At 44.9% G+C, this 17157-nt stretch overlaps 4 non-coding genes across 4 annotated transcripts; 2 read left to right on the top strand and 2 right to left on the bottom strand.

Moving 5' to 3' along the window:
- The first annotated feature begins 5846 nt into the window (after positions 1–5846).
- On the top strand, positions 5847–5928 carry trnas-uga (transfer RNA serine (anticodon UGA)). The gene has a single exon. It is a non-coding gene; the product is annotated as a tRNA-Ser (tRNA).
- Positions 5929–11199: 5271 nt separating this feature from the next.
- trnae-cuc (transfer RNA glutamic acid (anticodon CUC)) lies at positions 11200–11271 on the bottom strand. Its single transcript has one exon. It is a non-coding gene; the product is annotated as a tRNA-Glu (tRNA).
- Positions 11272–13593: 2322 nt separating this feature from the next.
- On the bottom strand, positions 13594–13686 carry trnar-ucg (transfer RNA arginine (anticodon UCG)). The gene is made up of 2 exons: positions 13650–13686; positions 13594–13629 (listed from the first exon to the last, which is right to left on the bottom strand). It is a non-coding gene; the product is annotated as a tRNA-Arg (tRNA).
- An 873-nt stretch (positions 13687–14559) lies between these two features.
- On the top strand, positions 14560–14641 carry trnas-gcu (transfer RNA serine (anticodon GCU)). The gene has a single exon. It is a non-coding gene; the product is annotated as a tRNA-Ser (tRNA).
- The last annotated feature ends 2516 nt before the right edge of the window (positions 14642–17157 follow it).

The raw sequence follows: 17157 nt of genomic DNA, 5'->3' as shown, positions 1-17157 counted from the left end.
TTAATTTAAAAACAAAATACTGCATCCCCAAAATTGCGGGTGTGGTGATTGGCGCAGTATCTACAAGTTTATTTTTTTTAAAACATACCATTTTATTTCATGTATATGGAAAGAATATCGTTGTTGGTGAGGGGTAACTGGGTCTGTTTCAGTAAACCCCTACTTCCTTTCTCGCCATCGTTTGAGGGGTTTTATTGGGTGGACCGTCTGTTGAATCCGCTACTTCCTTTCTTCCTCATTTTGACCCGCAATGCTCTGACCGTCGGACAGATACTGGCGGCGAGCAGAGTCCGCAGGGAGCTGAAGGGACGGGGAAATTATGGGAAACAGCGAGATCCGGTGATGGGGAGTCGGAGACAATCCATCATTCTGCTCTTCAGCCTGGCGGCGAGCTTGCTTCTGTGTTGGGCGACAGGCACTCTGGTCTTCATTCTCATGCGATGCCTCTACACAGATCTGGAAATGTCCATTCGGCTTTATCAGGCACAGTTTTGGGGTTCTGTTATTCAGAATTTCAGCAGTTGCACAAATACTTTTATTTACGGAGTGACCCAGGCAAAATTCAGAGAGCAGTTGAAAGTTCTTCTGCTCTCCCCCGCTAATTTAGTTTTGAAATGTTTTAGAAAACTATTCTTCTCAGATGAAAGCGTCGAATAAATTTCCAATCATGGAAATAAACTCACAACTGCTTTGCGAGCAATTTAATAAATTAAACTCCGCGAAAACGTTTCTGTTTTTAAGCAATACCTTTGTTTCTAACAGATCTGCTTTCCCTTTCTTCCGGTAAAATAGTCTCATTTCCTGTTAAATTGTTTGGTAATTTTCATTCTGTAAACTGTATTTTACCTCGCACATTAAATTACCCAGGTATACAATATTTTACTTTATACTTTATACTTCATTGTCGCCGAACAATTGATACTAGAACATAGAATCATCACAGCGATATTTGATTCTGCACTTCCCGTTTCCTGGATTACAAATCGATAGTAAATATTAAAAATTTAAATTATAAATCTTAAATAGAAAGTAGAAAAATAGAAAGTAAGGTAGTGCAAAAAAAAATAAATAAACCGAGATGCAGGTCCAGATATTTGAAGGGTACGGCCCAGATTCGGTATCAGATCCCAGATCCCAGATCCAATACTGAGAACACGTCGATCCATTCTCTAATTGTCCATTACCTCCACCTTTGGAGCGACAATGCAATGGCAGCCGATCCCGACACCCATTCCCTTTCCCCCTTGTTCGGTGTTTTCCCTGTAATTAATGTTCCAGTTTGCCTGCTGTACCAGCGTGTTACTGGGAAATTTGCTGTCCTTGTTCTGTCTGGCGGAAGCTTTCTGGTTTCAGCATGAATGCAAGCCCACAATGTAAATAAGTTTTAATTTTGTTTCAGCCTAGCTTCGCTCTGCTTTGACATCACATCGGTACATCTTTCCAATTGCATATAGTAAACACAAATTGCCCTTGAAATATCATGATTCCAGCACGGTAATGATGTCGAACATGAGGAACATCAGAAGCAATTTAGAAGATTTAACATTTTATACATTCAACTAATATCAAAGTATATATCTTCTCAATTCCTACACTGAGTGCAAGCCATTACTTCTCCGTGGATTGTCACCTTGTCGCAGTGGAGAAGCTTTTGTGGTCTTGTGATCCCGAGAGCAATGCCGTCTGGAGCTATGCTCCTGGTAGGGTCACCCATGGCGGTAAGGTCGAGGGTGAGGTCCCTGACAAAGTACAATCCAACCAAGAACTCAACGGTGGAACGAGGGAAGAAGTTACTTCGAACTCAACGGCTGTGAAGGCGGATGAAGGCTGCAACAAATCTATCAGCTCCAGTCGTTGTGGTTTCCATGCCACTGGAATCAGTTGGTTGATTTGTGAAGTATCGTGTGCTTCTTGGAGTGCAACATCAAGTACACGTTATACAAATACACGCACAGGCGTCTCGCTCTGTACGGAACGAAAACCATCATCCTGATCTCGAGGGATAGCCACGACGACGACGGCGAGTCCTTACCATGCCGGTGACGTAAGCTATATTCCTGCTTTACACGTTCGCGGTTTTCATTCTATTTCTTCCAGGATGTTGCGCGTGATGGAGCCGGTAGGCGTACAAGCACCAGATAGATATGCTGGTTGGGTGGAATCGCAGCAACAATTTTGCAATCAATGTCAGTAAGACAAAGGAATTGATTGTGCACTCCAGGAAAATACGTCAGATGAACAAACACCAATCCTTATTGAGGGTTCAGAAGTGTGAACATCTTCAGGTTCCTGTGCCTCAACATCCCAAAGGATACATACTGGTTCCAAGATGCTGACGTAGTCACGGAACAGTCGCGATAAGTACTCATTGACTAGATTTAGAGCCGGCAAGTTATTCAATTAATTTCTATGGACCTATGTGGAGAGCTTTATGAGTGGTTGCTTCACAGGCTGGTGTGGGGCGGGTATCTAATGTAAAGCATCGAAAGAGGCTGCTGAGTGCTGTAGCCGTAGTCACTTCAATCACGGGCACACGCCTCGCCACCATCGCGGATATGATGCTCAGGATATGATGCCAAGAGAAGGCTGCGTGCATCATTCAGGACCTACACCAAACCAAACTCCTCAGACATGTCTCAACACATTAACACTAAAGATTCAGTTTTAAATATCTATTTAATTTATTGTATTGTAACTTATAGTGATATATAGAAAATAAATCAAGTTCTTAGAGAGAGGTATCATAGGTTCAGAGGAAGGGAGTTACATACAGGCCTCCAGCAGTGGACTGTGAGTACAAATAACAACGGGAGATACACAGGCATGTGAAAACGACAGTATTGCGATGGTCATTGTAGTATTTCAATATGAAGATAATTTGGGAAAGTCCAGTTGGCGCTGGATCCCCAGAGAGGGAATTTGGGCAAAGCCTACTAGATGGCTTCTTCGAACACGCTTTGGTTGAGTCCATTAGAAAAAAAAACAATTGTGAATTGCGTGTTGTGTTGTGTTGTGTTGTGATTTGTCTAGGAAGTTTAAGATACAGGAATGCTCATGATATGATCGAATTCACTCTGTAGTTTGAGAGCGAGAAGCTAAAATCACACATATGAGAATTACGTGCAGTAAGTAGAACTGCAGAGGCAGGAGAGAGGAAAATAAAAAGGTTCAGAAGGTTAATTGTATTGTCAAAATCTGCATGTACAATACAACTCTGAGATCTCTCTACTCCAGATAGCTATTAAATACAGAGAGACAATGGGTGTACATGTAAGGGCAGACATCAACCCCGGCCCGAAAAAAGTAAAATAAAATAAACCTCGCAGACCCTCCTCTTCTGCAGCAAAAAAAGTAGCGAAAATTACAGTCCCCGATCAAGTCACTCGCAAAAATAAAATCACTGACGATACCTGCCCTCGCCGCTTTCACTCGCAGAAAAGAACAGCGCCCGAAGTCTGGAGATGGCCAAGTGGATTGGAGCAGGGATAACGGCAGATCCACAATGACTGGTGTTCCTGGGGGCAATTGGGAAAGTGCAGGATAGATACATCCCAAATAAGAATAAATATTCGAAGGGGAGGATGAGGCAACCGTGGCCGAAAATGGAAAGTAAATTTAGCATAAAGGCAAAAGTCGGTGCTTATAATACAGCAAGCATTAGTGGGAAGCTGAAGGTTTCAGACACTTTCAAAAACCAATGAAAAGGAATTAAAGATTGATGACAGGAAAGATTAAGTGGAAAATAATAGAGATGAAAATACCATTTTTTCAGACATATGAATAAACGGGAGGCGGGAGTGAATATCAGAAAGCTGGAAAATGAGGCGGGAGAAGTAGTAATGGACGAAAATTAAAAGATGGGCTAACTGAATGAATATTTTGCGTCAGTCTGCGCTGTGGAAGATAGCAGCATAATGGCACCAATAAACGTGTAGGAGAGGACATAAGTGAGAGTAGATGTTAAGACAACGGAGAAGGTGCTGGTGAAGGTAATAGTACTGAAGATACATGTCACCTGGACCTGAGGACTACACCCCAGGGTTCTGAAAGAGGTAGCTGAAGAGATTCTGGAGGCATTAGTAGTACTCCTTCAAGTATCACCACATTCCGGAATGGTTCCTGATGACTGAAAAATTGCAATTGTCACTGCACTCTGAAAGAAGCGAAGGAAGCTAAGAAAAGGAAATAATATACTGACTGGGTAGCCTGACTTCAACGTATTCCAAGGTTCAAGGAACAGTTGAGGAAAATGGGCGAAGATTTGTCAAATAGATCATCGTGTAGTACGGTGATGCTCCTTGGAAAAAAAAAGATAACAAACATCTCTAAAAGAGGATAGTTTTCAGAAACCAGAGATACAAAGAGACCTTGCGCAGTATTCTCTACTTGCCTACTTCTAGGCTTAGTCATAGGTAAAGGAATTTTAACATGCAATTTTAACATTCAGTTCAAGAGTAGAATATAAAAGCAACAATGCAATGTTGACAGATATAAGACGTTGGTCAGAAGACACTCGGAGAGTCCAGAGGAGGCTCACGGGAATGACACGGGAACGCATGGGTTATCGGGTTCAAACGAGGGGAGATTGATAGTTCCGTGCCTGTGCTCACTGCAGGGGCATCTCATTGAAATCTATCGAATATTGAAACGCCTACTTAGAGTAGAAGTACGGAGGGTGTTTCCAATAGTGGGGTAGTCTAGGATTAGAGAGCGGGGCCGCAGAATAGAACATAGAACATAGAACAGTACAGCACAGTACAGGCCATTCGGCCCACAATGTTGTGCCGACCGTCAAACCCTGCCTCCCATATAAGCCCCCACCTTTGATTCCCCCATATACCTGTCTAGTAGTCTCTTAAACTTCACTAGTGCATCTGCCTCCACCACTGACTCAGGCAGTGCATTCCACGCACCAACCACTCTCTCAGTAAAAAACCTTCCTCTAATATCCCCCTTGAACTTCCCACCCCTTACCTTCAAGCCGTGTCCTCTTGTATTGAGCAGTGGTGCCCTGGGGAAGAGGCGCTGGCTATCCACTCTATCTATTCCTCTTATTATCTTGTACACCTCTATCATGTCTCCTCTCACCCTCCTTCTCTCCAAAGATAAAGCCCTAGCTCCCTTAATCTCTGATCATAATGCATACTCTATAAACCGGGCAGCATCCTGATAAATCTCCCCTGTACCCTTTCCAATGCTTCCACATCTTTCCTACAGTGAGGTGACCAGAACTGGACACAGTACTCCAAGTGTGGACTAATCGGAATAGAAAGATGATAGTTTAGAACAGGGATGAAGCAGAATAAATTTATCCAAAGGGTGCTGCATTTGAGGAATTAGATGTCACAGACGGCTATGGAAGCCAAGTCATTGGGTGTGTTTGAAGCCAAGGTTGATAATTTCTTGTTTGTTAAGGACGTCAATGTCCATGTCCAGTGGAATGGGGTTGAGGGGATCATAAATCAGCTCTGCTACAATGGCGAAACAGACTCGATGTGGCGAATTCCTGTTCCTGTTCCTTTGTTTTATGGACCTATGGATCTTATATTATTATTCTATATGTGTTACACAGTACAGCTGCCATAAAACAAAAAAAAAACATATATCCGTCATTATAACCCTGATTCTTATCCTGACCTTTATCCCCAGCAGTGGAAATCTCCTTCATTGACGATACTGACGCCAATGTTATATATCTACACTCACGTTCTGACCTACCTATCCTGAAACAAATTCCCACATTGTCCAATCATACTATTTGTATTGGAATGACGATTTATCATTTCCATCACTGACAATAAATCACTTCAGGTGCAGTGCTACGGTGAGTGATTAACATTGATGGAGCTGCGATGGCCGAGTGGTTAAGGCGTTGGACTTGAAATCCAATGGGGATTCCCCGCGCAGGTTCGAGCCCTGCTCGCAGCGCTCACACTACAGGCACGAGGGACCAGAACTCCACCTGCCTGTCAATAACTCCCTGGCTGCTGTCTGAACGCTACATTCTCTGCCAAATCCAGGCGGCAAATGTTAAGATTCTTACACTCTTCAATACTCTTCCATTCTCAGTGCCAAGAGTTCATTTTCACTCCGACTCTGATCAATCTCGGCGAGGAAGATTAAACAACCCTTTCTCGCGGAGTTTACTTAGCGACGCATTGTTATTTTGCAAACGAGTATCTAACAATAGATTTCGGGTAGAAACAGAGCGATTGATGTCGGCGAGTTCTACAGCTATATGGATACAGAGCGCCCCACTTCGTTCACCAGTCTACTTCCTTCAGCTAGACTGGGGACGATTTATCGCACTGAGCAGAATTCCTGCATCCAAATCAACAGTAACTCTGGAAATTTTAGAATTAATGGCACCAATTTAATGTTAATTATCTTCATAATTGAAGAAACTGGGGGAAGTAGCATCAATGAGTATAACGTAGCGCCCTCTCTTGCTCCCTCTTTTGGAGGATCATGTGTAAACGCATGAACTATTTCCCTCCTCCGTCCGAACGGTGACAATTCCTACGAGCCCTCTAGCTTCCGAGTTTAAATGAAGGGATGGAAAGTAACATTTCGTTTTCTCGCTGGGGTGAAATATTCTGATGGTCAAGAAAACACTATGAGGAAAACGATGGCCCAAAGTGAACATTAAATTGATAAACTGCCGTGTAACTCACTCTCTTTCACTGCCTTTCAAACTCCCCCACTTATCGTTCTTGCCCTGTCTACGATGTGACTCTCTCCCCTGCTTCACTTCCACGACTCGCTCTTTCTCTATCTCTCTCTGTAACATACACAAACCCCCACACACACAAACACACATTCTCTCCTCTCCTCTCCTCTCTCTCTCTCTCTTTCTCTCTCTTTCCCCCTCTCTCTCTCTCTCTACATTCTTCTTTCCTCCTAACTCTCACACTTTCCTCTCAATCCTCTCAAGGCTGAAGCAAGCGTTCAGCAATCAATAATCAATGTCTGTGTTCAGAGAAAGGACTGCCTGTTTGGGGTGGGAAGTTTATAGATATTCCTTTACAACACAGCTGGGGTGTAGGGTAGGAGACGTGAACTGGTGCGGCAGCGTAGGAGCGAACAGGTAACAAGGCATGAAGGAGTAGCGATTTTCCAATAAATCTGTTCCCAGAACTTCAGTTCAATCCTCCGTTAAGATACGACCACCATATGAATTTGAGCTGGAAAAGAATCGAAGTTTGAACCAATAAAATATTTGCTTATTTCAATAAGAAATATTGTTCAGCCGAGAGTGGGAGGGGGATTGAGATTATGACCCAGTCGCTGAACAGGGCAGACGAGTCCATGAAAGGGAAAAGCTTTCCCAGTTTCATGTCACTCGCACTGCAGACTCCCCAATACACTCTTGACCAGCAAGCGACAGTACATTGTCGTACATAAGCTGGTTCGCTGATCTTCCGTCAATATCGCCCTCGCCGGTTGTGACTGGTGTGGTGTAGCGACTGTGCACACTCCAGCCATCAGCCAACAACCCACAAACCAACCCTCGTCAAAGTCATGCAACATACCTAGCTCCCATTGGTGTGTGCAGATGTCAATCTAATATGTTGACCAATGGCGGAAAAGGGTTTCACCCGGTGTTTGTTCTCTCCCATGGACCCTGACTGGCTCTGCGTCCCCAAAGTCCTCTCAATCCTGAGCAAAATCTCAGAACAATGTCCCGTGTTTTAAAAGATTTATATCCATATGCTTTTATCGGAAGCTGGGGGCGTTATCAGGGCATAGAAATAAAGGCAGACGACAGAAGATTATCTCCTCTCACCTAGGGAGACGGAAGAAGATTTGGTGGAGAACTTTTGACCGGCAAGTGTGGTATGGGGAGTAGGACTGAGAGCAAGTTTGGTCCAGCCTGATCTTTTTGAATGCCAGGGCTGGCTGACGAGGATTAGAGTCTTGCTCTTCTTACTGTTGTCTATGTGTTTAAAGAAAAGGAATAAACAGGCATTTCTTGGGTCAGTATGCTAACTCAGTGGATATAATAGGGACCGATGCTTGGAGATCAGTTGTTCGCAATCTATATCATCAGTTTGCCCGAGGGATGATTTCCAAGTCTAAAAATGACACAAGATTTATATCTAACTTTTGTTAATAATGCAGAACTGTATGATTTATGTTTTGCGGGCTCTCTGTCTCTTCGAGCCTGCAATGATGCTGCAAGTTTTTTATTGTACCTGTACCTCACCGTCCCTGGGCACACGGCAATAAACTCGACTGAACCAGGCAATACTCACTGAGATTTGAGCAGTGATGAACCCGTCCAGATGAGTCAAGGTGATGTAGTCAAACTGAGTGATTACGACTGGAGTCCAATATGGGAAATATATGGTCACCTTCTTCTACAGAGAGACAGCATCACTGAGTGTGTTTAATAGGCGAGGGATTGAGGTGCAGTGAGTCGTGATGAAGATCAAATTATACATTGTATTTATTGTAAGTTATTGTCTGTAAGACCTCACACAGTTATTTCGGGCTTTATTGAGACTGCATCTGCGATATTTTTTTTGTCAAAGTCATGTTCTCCTTGTCTAACAAATGTCATACAGAACAAATAACGAATCGCTGCAGAAATAGTGGACAGCGGGTCAGGTAACATCTCTGGACGATAGGAGATAGTACACAATTCCGATTCACACACTGCCGCTGAACTGAACGTAGAGAATAGATGACTAGAGTGGGGAGCTAAGAATGGGGAAAGAGTTGGGAAGGAACTGAAGGGTGCAATTGAGGATGTGTGGTGGTCAGCTCGATATGGTCACTGTTGTTCGTTAATTGTTATTTATGTCGGTAATTTTGATGCAAAATCGCGTCTTGATCAGGACGTTTCTGCATGACACAAAATTAGGCGGTGCTGTTGATAATGAGGGCGATTACTCTTGATTACAAGCGTACCTGGTTCAGTTAAAGAAGTGGCGGATGTGTTGTGAATGTAATCCAACGTAGATATGTATAATGTCGTACATTTTAGAAATAAAACTTGCAAAGCACTTGTGCTGTAAATAGCAGGGCATTCCGGAGTACAGTTGACAAGAGGGACCCAAAGGCACAAGCTCACTGTTCGCTGAATTCGGAAGTATAGTGAAAAGCCTTTTCTCATTCCGGCCTTCCTCATTCAGGGCAACAGGAAGGAACGAAAAGTAAGACATTATGATAGGTCGTTGTTGAGTTTGTGGATAGAGTGCCATGTAGAGTTTCGGACGCTCCATTATAGAAAATAGGCCAATAAAATGGAAACAGTGCAAGTAAGTTATACAATGTCGTTTTCAGCACCAAGAACTGGGTTATATAAAGAATTTGTCCAAGCCTGCCATTTGTTCATTCCAAGACGAGGAGACTGAGATTTAAAACAGAGATAAAATGAATGTTAACAGCCTTTTTTTCTGTGCAAAGGAGACCAAATTATTTGACATTGGAATATTTGAAAGGAACGTGGGCAGCAACGTTTCCGTGAAGAGTTCAGTGAATATGTGGTATGAGCTGCCAGAAGTAGATCAAGCAGGTAGAACAGTTTCACGGAAGGGCGGGCCCTAGAGGAATATGATCCGCACGCAGGAAACTGGGACTTACTCTGGTGGGAAGGTGGTCGGAATGGATCTTTGAGTCGAAGAGCCTGTATCAATTCATAATTCCTTCACGACTCGTATCAGTGGGTTATGTCAGATATCACTGGACAGACATGATATGGAAGGCAATGGCAAAGAAGAATGCTTGGTTACTAAGCCGACTACCGCTGTGATCAGGCGATGGAGATACAGACGCATTGCTGAACAATCATGTTGTCTCTGACTCACTTTTCACTTCTTACGGGCAATGCGGAACAATGTCATCCCGTGATGCATTCACCGCCGGGACGAATGTGTAAACACGAAGACTTCGATCAACCACCAACAGTCAGAATCAGAGTAGACACTGGTGCGTTGACTGTCCTCTTTCTAATTAAACGTGTCTTGCTGGTGCACAGGTAGACAGATAGCAAATAGATTAGATGAAGAAGCTTACATGAGCGCTAAACGGGCACAGTATATTGTCATGAAACGGTTTTTGATCTCACCGGTAAAGCAGATGAAATTAATGAAACATTCCAACAGTTCCACTGCAGGGACCTGGAACCTGGAATAGTCGAATCACTCCACTCACCATGTACAGATTCTTCAGAGCGAAACGAGCAGGAGGTCCTTCTCGGAGGTAGAGAGGTTACAGACGAACTTATACTGGGAGAATGGAAAAAGAAGTGGCAGATGGGATGCAGTGCAGGGAGATACATGGTCGAACACTTTGCTATCAAAAATGAAGGAGCACACTTTCTAAAAGGAGAGAAAATGCAAGCAATAAAACTGAGGCGCTAAGAGCCTTGGGAGTCCTTGTACAGGCCTCCAATTGCGACGTACACAACTGCACCATAATGTCCCAAAGGCTAATTTGTAGGGTGAATCTGTGGTGATAAAGGCACATGTTCACTTTCATTTCAAGAGGACTAGAATATAAAGCAAGGATGTGATTCAGAGACTTTACAAAGCACTGGTGAGGCCTTGCTTGGAGTATTGTAAGCATTTTTAGTTCCTTTACCTGAGGAAGTATTGCTGACCTGGACAGAGTTCCAAGGAGATTCACAGAAATGATGCTAGGATGGATTGGCTAGTGACATGAAGAGCGTTTGCCGGCGCCGGGCCCGCATTCACTGGAATTCAGTAGGTTGCGCGGTGACCTCATTGAAACCTATCGAATGGTGAAAGGCCTTGATAGGGCGGATGTTGAGAGGATGTTTCCTATGGTGGGAGAAAATAAGACCAAAGGACGGAGCCTCGCGATAGGGGACCGTCCTTTTAGAACAGAGATGAGGAGTGAGTTCTTTAGCCATAGAGCGGTGAATCTGTTGAATTTGTTGCCACGAGCCCCTGTGGAGTCCAAGTTTTTTTGTATAATTGTCAGAGATCGATAGATTGTTGATTGATCAGGGCATGAAATGATACAAAAGCAGGAGAATGGGGCTCAGAGGAAATGTCGAAGCAAACCCGATGTGCCCGAGGGCCTAATTCTGATCCTATATTTTGTGGTTTTATGGTGCTGAATCAGGCCAATGCTGGTTAAGCATAGACAGGAATGGGGTTATAGTGGAAGCAAGCTAATCCACACCATAATATAAAATTAGCACATTAAATTACAGCGACAATATGTTAATTCCCTGACCGGGAATCGAACCCGGGCCGCGGCGGTGAGAGCGCCGAATCCTAACCACTAGACCACCAGGGAAGCTGATAAAGCGCTGCACACAGCAATACACAACTATCAAATGAGCAAAATACTTTATACTTCATACTTTATTGTCGCCAAACAATTGATACTAGAACGTACAATCATCACAGCGATATTTGACTCTGCATGAGTAAATGTGATAAGTATTGCCAATAATCCACCGCTCAGCATTTTGCACATCCCTTGTTCATCCAGTGCTTCTGGTTAAGGAACACTCTGGACTCTGAATGAATCTGAGGTAAACACTCGTTCTCCGTGTCGTTATAAAGATTGTGACATTCAGATTCTCTTATGAGCCCTGGGTCATTTTTATTTCTGTCTATCGCCTGGAAGCAATTCAGTGGTCGGCCCTACGATCCCGCAACCACATCACTGTTGCCGATACATCTGGTGGCTTCTTCCTAAAGGCTGATTTATACTTCTGCGACACTTCGACGCCGTAACCTACGCAAGTGGCCAACGCGCTTTGTGAGCATCCCTCCGCCTGGATGGAGGTAGGAGAAAGAAAAGCAGACGTTCAGAATGCCCGAAATATGGTCTGGGGATGGAATGGTAGGCTTTCCTGGAATGGCGGCGACTCCTGGGCTGGGCGAGGAGCTGCAGCGCAGGACGAGGAAATCCAGGCAGGACGTGGCTCTTGGAGTAGATTTGGCTCTGTTCTTGGACTCGGCTTGATTAGACTCTTACGTACGGGGCCGGGACCCTCCTTGGAGCGCAGGGCCGGGACCCTTCTAGGACGCAGGGCAGGGACCTTTCCAGGGCGCAAGGCCGGGACACTTTTAAGGTGCAGGGCCGGGACACTTCTAGGACACAATGCACGGACCCTTCCAGGACGCAGGGCCGGAACCCTTCTGGGACACACAGGCGGGTCCCTTCTAGGACGCAGTGCCGGGATAACTGTCGAGGATACTTGCCGAGGTGACTGCCGAGGAAACCGCCGAGGTACTGTGAGGGTTTCAGACTGGGAGGGTAAGGGAACAATCCGGCAGCCAATCCTTGGTTTCCAGAGGTATTTATGTGCTAGCCCAAAACGAGAATCAGGCGCCTCAATTAAGGCACTCAATGGAACAAGGGAACACAGGAAAACCCGGAATAAGGATCGATGAACCGGAATGTGAACGGGAATGCGGATTTCACGGACCGGACCATCACAGGTACATGGACTGTTTTACTTAGCCAACGAAATGGGAGACATATCTGGACTCATGCGAGTGTCCATGGCTACACATTGAATTTGGAGTTAGTAGGAGGAACCGAAGCAGAAACTGTTGAGGTGAGGACCAGTTCTGCCAGACGGAGGATGGTGATGATAGAGGGGAACTGGTTGGTTCTTTCCTTGAGAAATGTGGAGATTTTTAAGGCCTTTTAATACGGGGACTGGACGTTCACAGAGAATATGAGATGGTCATAGCCAGGGAACTGGAATTTAGTGAGTCGATCAAGAGCTCGGGAAGGTTCGCGAATGCAGGTGGGAAGGGACTGAGTATGGGGCATAGGATGGACTGGAGCTATGCGAACACATAATCAGTGGGGCAGGAGTAGGCCGAGACAATGAGCCTACCTGGACAATCAGATTTGTGAATCGAGTAGGAGGTAGAGCGAGCAGTTCAGGGCAATGGAACCATGAGTTTTGTACAGTGAATGCAGGTTCTCCAGAGTTGATGACGTCTGTAATAATGTCGGAGACAGTTCTGTGGTCGTCCGCACCCCGGAGACAGTTCTGTGATTGTCCGCAGTCGGGATTATTCAAGGTGTAGGGATGAAGACGTGTCTGAGAGTTCCCGCCTTGTCTCAGCAAGGTAGAGGTCAGTCCGCCACTCTACAACAGCAGCACTTTGTCTGCGTGATTGAAGGTAAATTTGGGGATGGGGGTTGAGATTCGGGAGGGCAGCGTATTCAGAGGGTGTCCTGATGCTGAGGCGGTTGATGACCAGTTGGCAATTAGTGATGAAGATATCCCAGAACAGGCAGAGGACCAGTGCGCTGAGTCCAAGAAGAGAAGGAGGGTTGGAGACAGGACAATGTACCGTCACTGCTGGGTGGTGAATCCTCGCCGATGAGGTGTGCTCGGAGACGGAGCTCAATGGGAAATAAACTTCACCTTCCCAGCAGCACCTCCTGAGCGTCTGAGAAGCTCCAACCAATTGTTTATGAAAGTGTCTGCAGAAATACCACATAATATGATATGTTGTGAAGACGAGGCATTACATTTTCACCGATGGTGCAGTACTCCGGTTAATCCCCACGCGGCATTAAGACAACCAGTTGGCTGCATGGAGTGAGGGACAGAATGGAACCGAATCCGCCAGGTTTTCAAAACGACCGTGGCAGGACTCGAACCTGCAATCTTCTGATAACTTCCACCATGTCAAGCACCGAAGTCAGACGCCTTATCCATTAGGCCACACCGCCGTATTTTGTGAGAAAGGGAACATGCTGAATGATGCATGGAGTTCCCACCTGTTAAGTGGCTTCCTGACCGAGCTAAAGGTACACGCGAGCAGTGATTTCATCCCAGGTGAACATTCGACCTGTTGTCAATATCTCTCCATGCATTCCTGCTTTGAGCTGTACAATATTTAGTTACTGTCACACAGAAAGGAATTCTCAAAGACACATGCCACGGTCTTTTGCAGCGGCGTTATATTCTGGGATTGGAATCAGTGAAATGGTCCACCACATTCAAAACATTATTGATAGAGTGAACTCGATTTCTTTTCAGGTTTTCAGCCGTTGGTTTGGTATTCCCGAACCGAGTAGCCATGTGTATGTGTCGGGTAAGCGTTAGGGTGTTCGGATCTGCGGCTGCGCACAGCCGGGCGTGCCATCAGCGCGTCATAATGTGGTAACTATCGGATTATTGCATTTGCCCAAAACACGGAAATCGTCATTCTCGAACCAGATGGCAAATTCCTATAATATTTGTTTACTTGAAATCAAGCAATATGATAACAAAGCTCTTCAAATTTTATTTAATTCGACATAAATTTATCTCATTTTACAACTCAAAACATTCACAGTTTCTCCGAGTTACAGAGCACGGATTCAATAGTTATGCCACAGCACGTCCATGGGGTCCAAAGTGCATAAAATACCGATTTCCATGTTTCCTGTGGTTGGCACATATCTCTCTAAACTGTCCTTATCCAACTCCATGAATTCTGGTAAGCACGGCGAGCAAAGTAATTCGGCCTGGAATCTGAACACACATGGGTGGGCCTAAAGCAGAAGTTTTAAATGCTGTGAAGAAAATCAGAACTTCGGAGCACAAGAGAGAGAAGAGCAGACGAGGTGGCCGAGAGGTTAAGGCGATGGACTGCTAATCCATTGTGCTCTGCACGCGTGGGTTCGAATCCCATCCTCGTCGCGACATGTTAATCGGGGGGGACCACTTTTGAAACTGTCACATTAAAACATCCAAGCTTCCAAATTCTGTCACAGGGACGCCAGGCGGTTTGTTATGTGAGTCATGAAAAGCGATATTCATCATTCATTTATCACCAAATTTGGCCTCAATACCGCAAGATATCGGAGCAAAATTAGGCTATTCGGCTCACCGATCTCCGCCATTGCATCACGGCTGACGCCTCACCTTGAGTATTGTGAACAGTTTTGGGTGTCTCATCTTAGAAAATATGGGCTAGCACTGGAGAGAGTCTAGAGGACGTTCACAAGGATGATTGATGACTCCGGGACTGTACTCGCTGGAATTCAGAAGGATGCGAGGGGATCTAATTGAAACTATTCGAATGTTGAAAGGACTAGACAGAGTAGATGTGGAAAGGGTGATTCCCATGGTAGGGGAGTCTAGGACAAGGGGGCACAGCGTCAGGATAGAGGGGCGCCCTTTCAAAACAGAGATGCGTAGAGATTTATTTGGCCAAATGGTGGTGAATGTGTGGAATTTATTGCCACATCCAGTTGTGGAGGCCAGGTCGCTGGGCGTATTTAAGGTAGAGATTGGTAGGTTTTTGACTAGACATGGCACCAAAGGTTATGAGGAGAGTGCTGGGAACTGGAGTTCATGAGGAGAGAAAAAAAAAAAAAGATCAGCCATGATTGAATGGCGGAGCAGACTCGATGGGCCAGATGGCCGAATTCTGCTCCTATTTCTTATGCTCTTATGGTCATACATATCATTCCTCTCAACTCAATTCCCCTGCCTTCTCCTTGTCACATTTGACACCCTTACTACCTGTCCACCTCCTCAACTGCCGCTTTAAATATACCCAGTTACTTGCTTTTCACGGCTATGCGTGGCAATAAATTCCACAAATCCATAACTTTCTGGCTACAGAAATTGATTCTCGTCCCTTTTCTTAAGGGACGTCCTTATCTGAGGTTGTGCCCGCTGGTCCTCGACTCTAGCACGACATCAAAATCCTCTCCAGGTCCATTCTAACTCGACTTGTCAATATTCGATAGATTTCACTGAGATCCCCGACTCATTCTTCCAAATTCCATCGACCAAAGCCCAAGGTCCTAAAATATTTCTCACATGTAACTCTTTTATTCCGGGCATCATTACCGTGACGGTCCTCTGGACTATCTCCTTCACCGGCACATCCGTTTTAGATAAGGGACCCGAACCGTTCACCATATTCCAGCTGCAGTCACATGGAAGTCTTATAAAGGCTCCGCATTACATATTTGTTTTTATTTTCTAGTTCTCTAGAAATAAATCTTGACATTCCATTTGCCTCCCTTTCTACCGTATAGTCCATCTGACACTTCATTGCCTATCTCTTCATCTGACCAAGGTTTTCTGCAAATTTTTTGCTTCCTCAAGACCACCTACCCTTCAACCTTCGTTGGATTGTCCGCAATTTTGGCGGCAAAGTCACCAATTTATGGCATATAAGTTGAAAAGATGCGGCCCTAATACCGACTAGTCACCGGCATCCCGACCAGAAAAGGAAGGGGAGGGAGGGAGGGGAGGGAACGCCGACTCAGACCATGTGAGGCCTGTGTCGGGCATTTTCATGCCTTACAAGGCGCAGATTGGAAGTGTGTGTGGGGCGCCACTCCTCGCACAGATTAGAGCAATGTGTGATTAAGTGCCTTGCTCAAGGGCACAAACACGCTGCCACAGCTGAGGCTCGAACTAGCGACGTTGAGGCAACTAGACGAACTCCTTAACCATTTGAACACGACCAGAAAAAGTCCCTTTTATTCTAACTGTTTCCACCCAAAGAATGATCCATTTATCTGCGGCGGTATCTTTGCAGTATTATGAGGAGCCTTTATCATTTTTTAGCAGACTCATGTGCTGCACTTTGTCGATGACCTCCTGAAAATCCAAGTAAACAACATCCAGTGACTCTCCTTTGCATATTCTGCCTGTTATTTCCTCAAAGAATTTGAAGCGATTTGTCAGGCTAGATTACTCCTTGAGGAAACCGTGCTGAATTCGGCCTATGTTCTTATGTGCCTCGAAGTGCCGCGGAAACTTCATCGTTAATAATAGCCTGCAACATCGTCTCAAATACTGAGGTCGGGCTAACAGGCTGATATTCTCTCTTTTGCTTCCCTCCCTTCTTAAAGAGTGAATGACGTTTCCAATTTTCAAAACTATTCGAGAATATTGTGCTTCTCGAAGGATCACTACAAATGCCTCCACAATATCTTGGGAGAAGTAGATTGGCGTGTATGTCGACACAGTATGCCATGACGATTAGTTTCGCTTTTTCGCTCTCTCTGTGTCTGTCCCTTCATTTATCATCAAAGTGTGGAGATTTTATACAGCCTTGGGTTTCGGCTGCATACGGTCAGCCACGAAGAAAACAAACCTAATAAAACTCATTAAAACAACAGAGGACTGTCAAACACCCAGTGTGCAGAGAGAGAGAAATATATCGTAGAAAAATAAAACCACGAAAACAG

Source organism: Mobula birostris, chromosome 13, assembly GCF_030028105.1.
Source record: "Mobula birostris isolate sMobBir1 chromosome 13, sMobBir1.hap1, whole genome shotgun sequence".
Taxonomy (NCBI): Eukaryota; Metazoa; Chordata; class Chondrichthyes; order Myliobatiformes; family Myliobatidae; genus Mobula; species Mobula birostris.
This window is presented reverse-complemented; position numbering and strand designations above follow the sequence as displayed.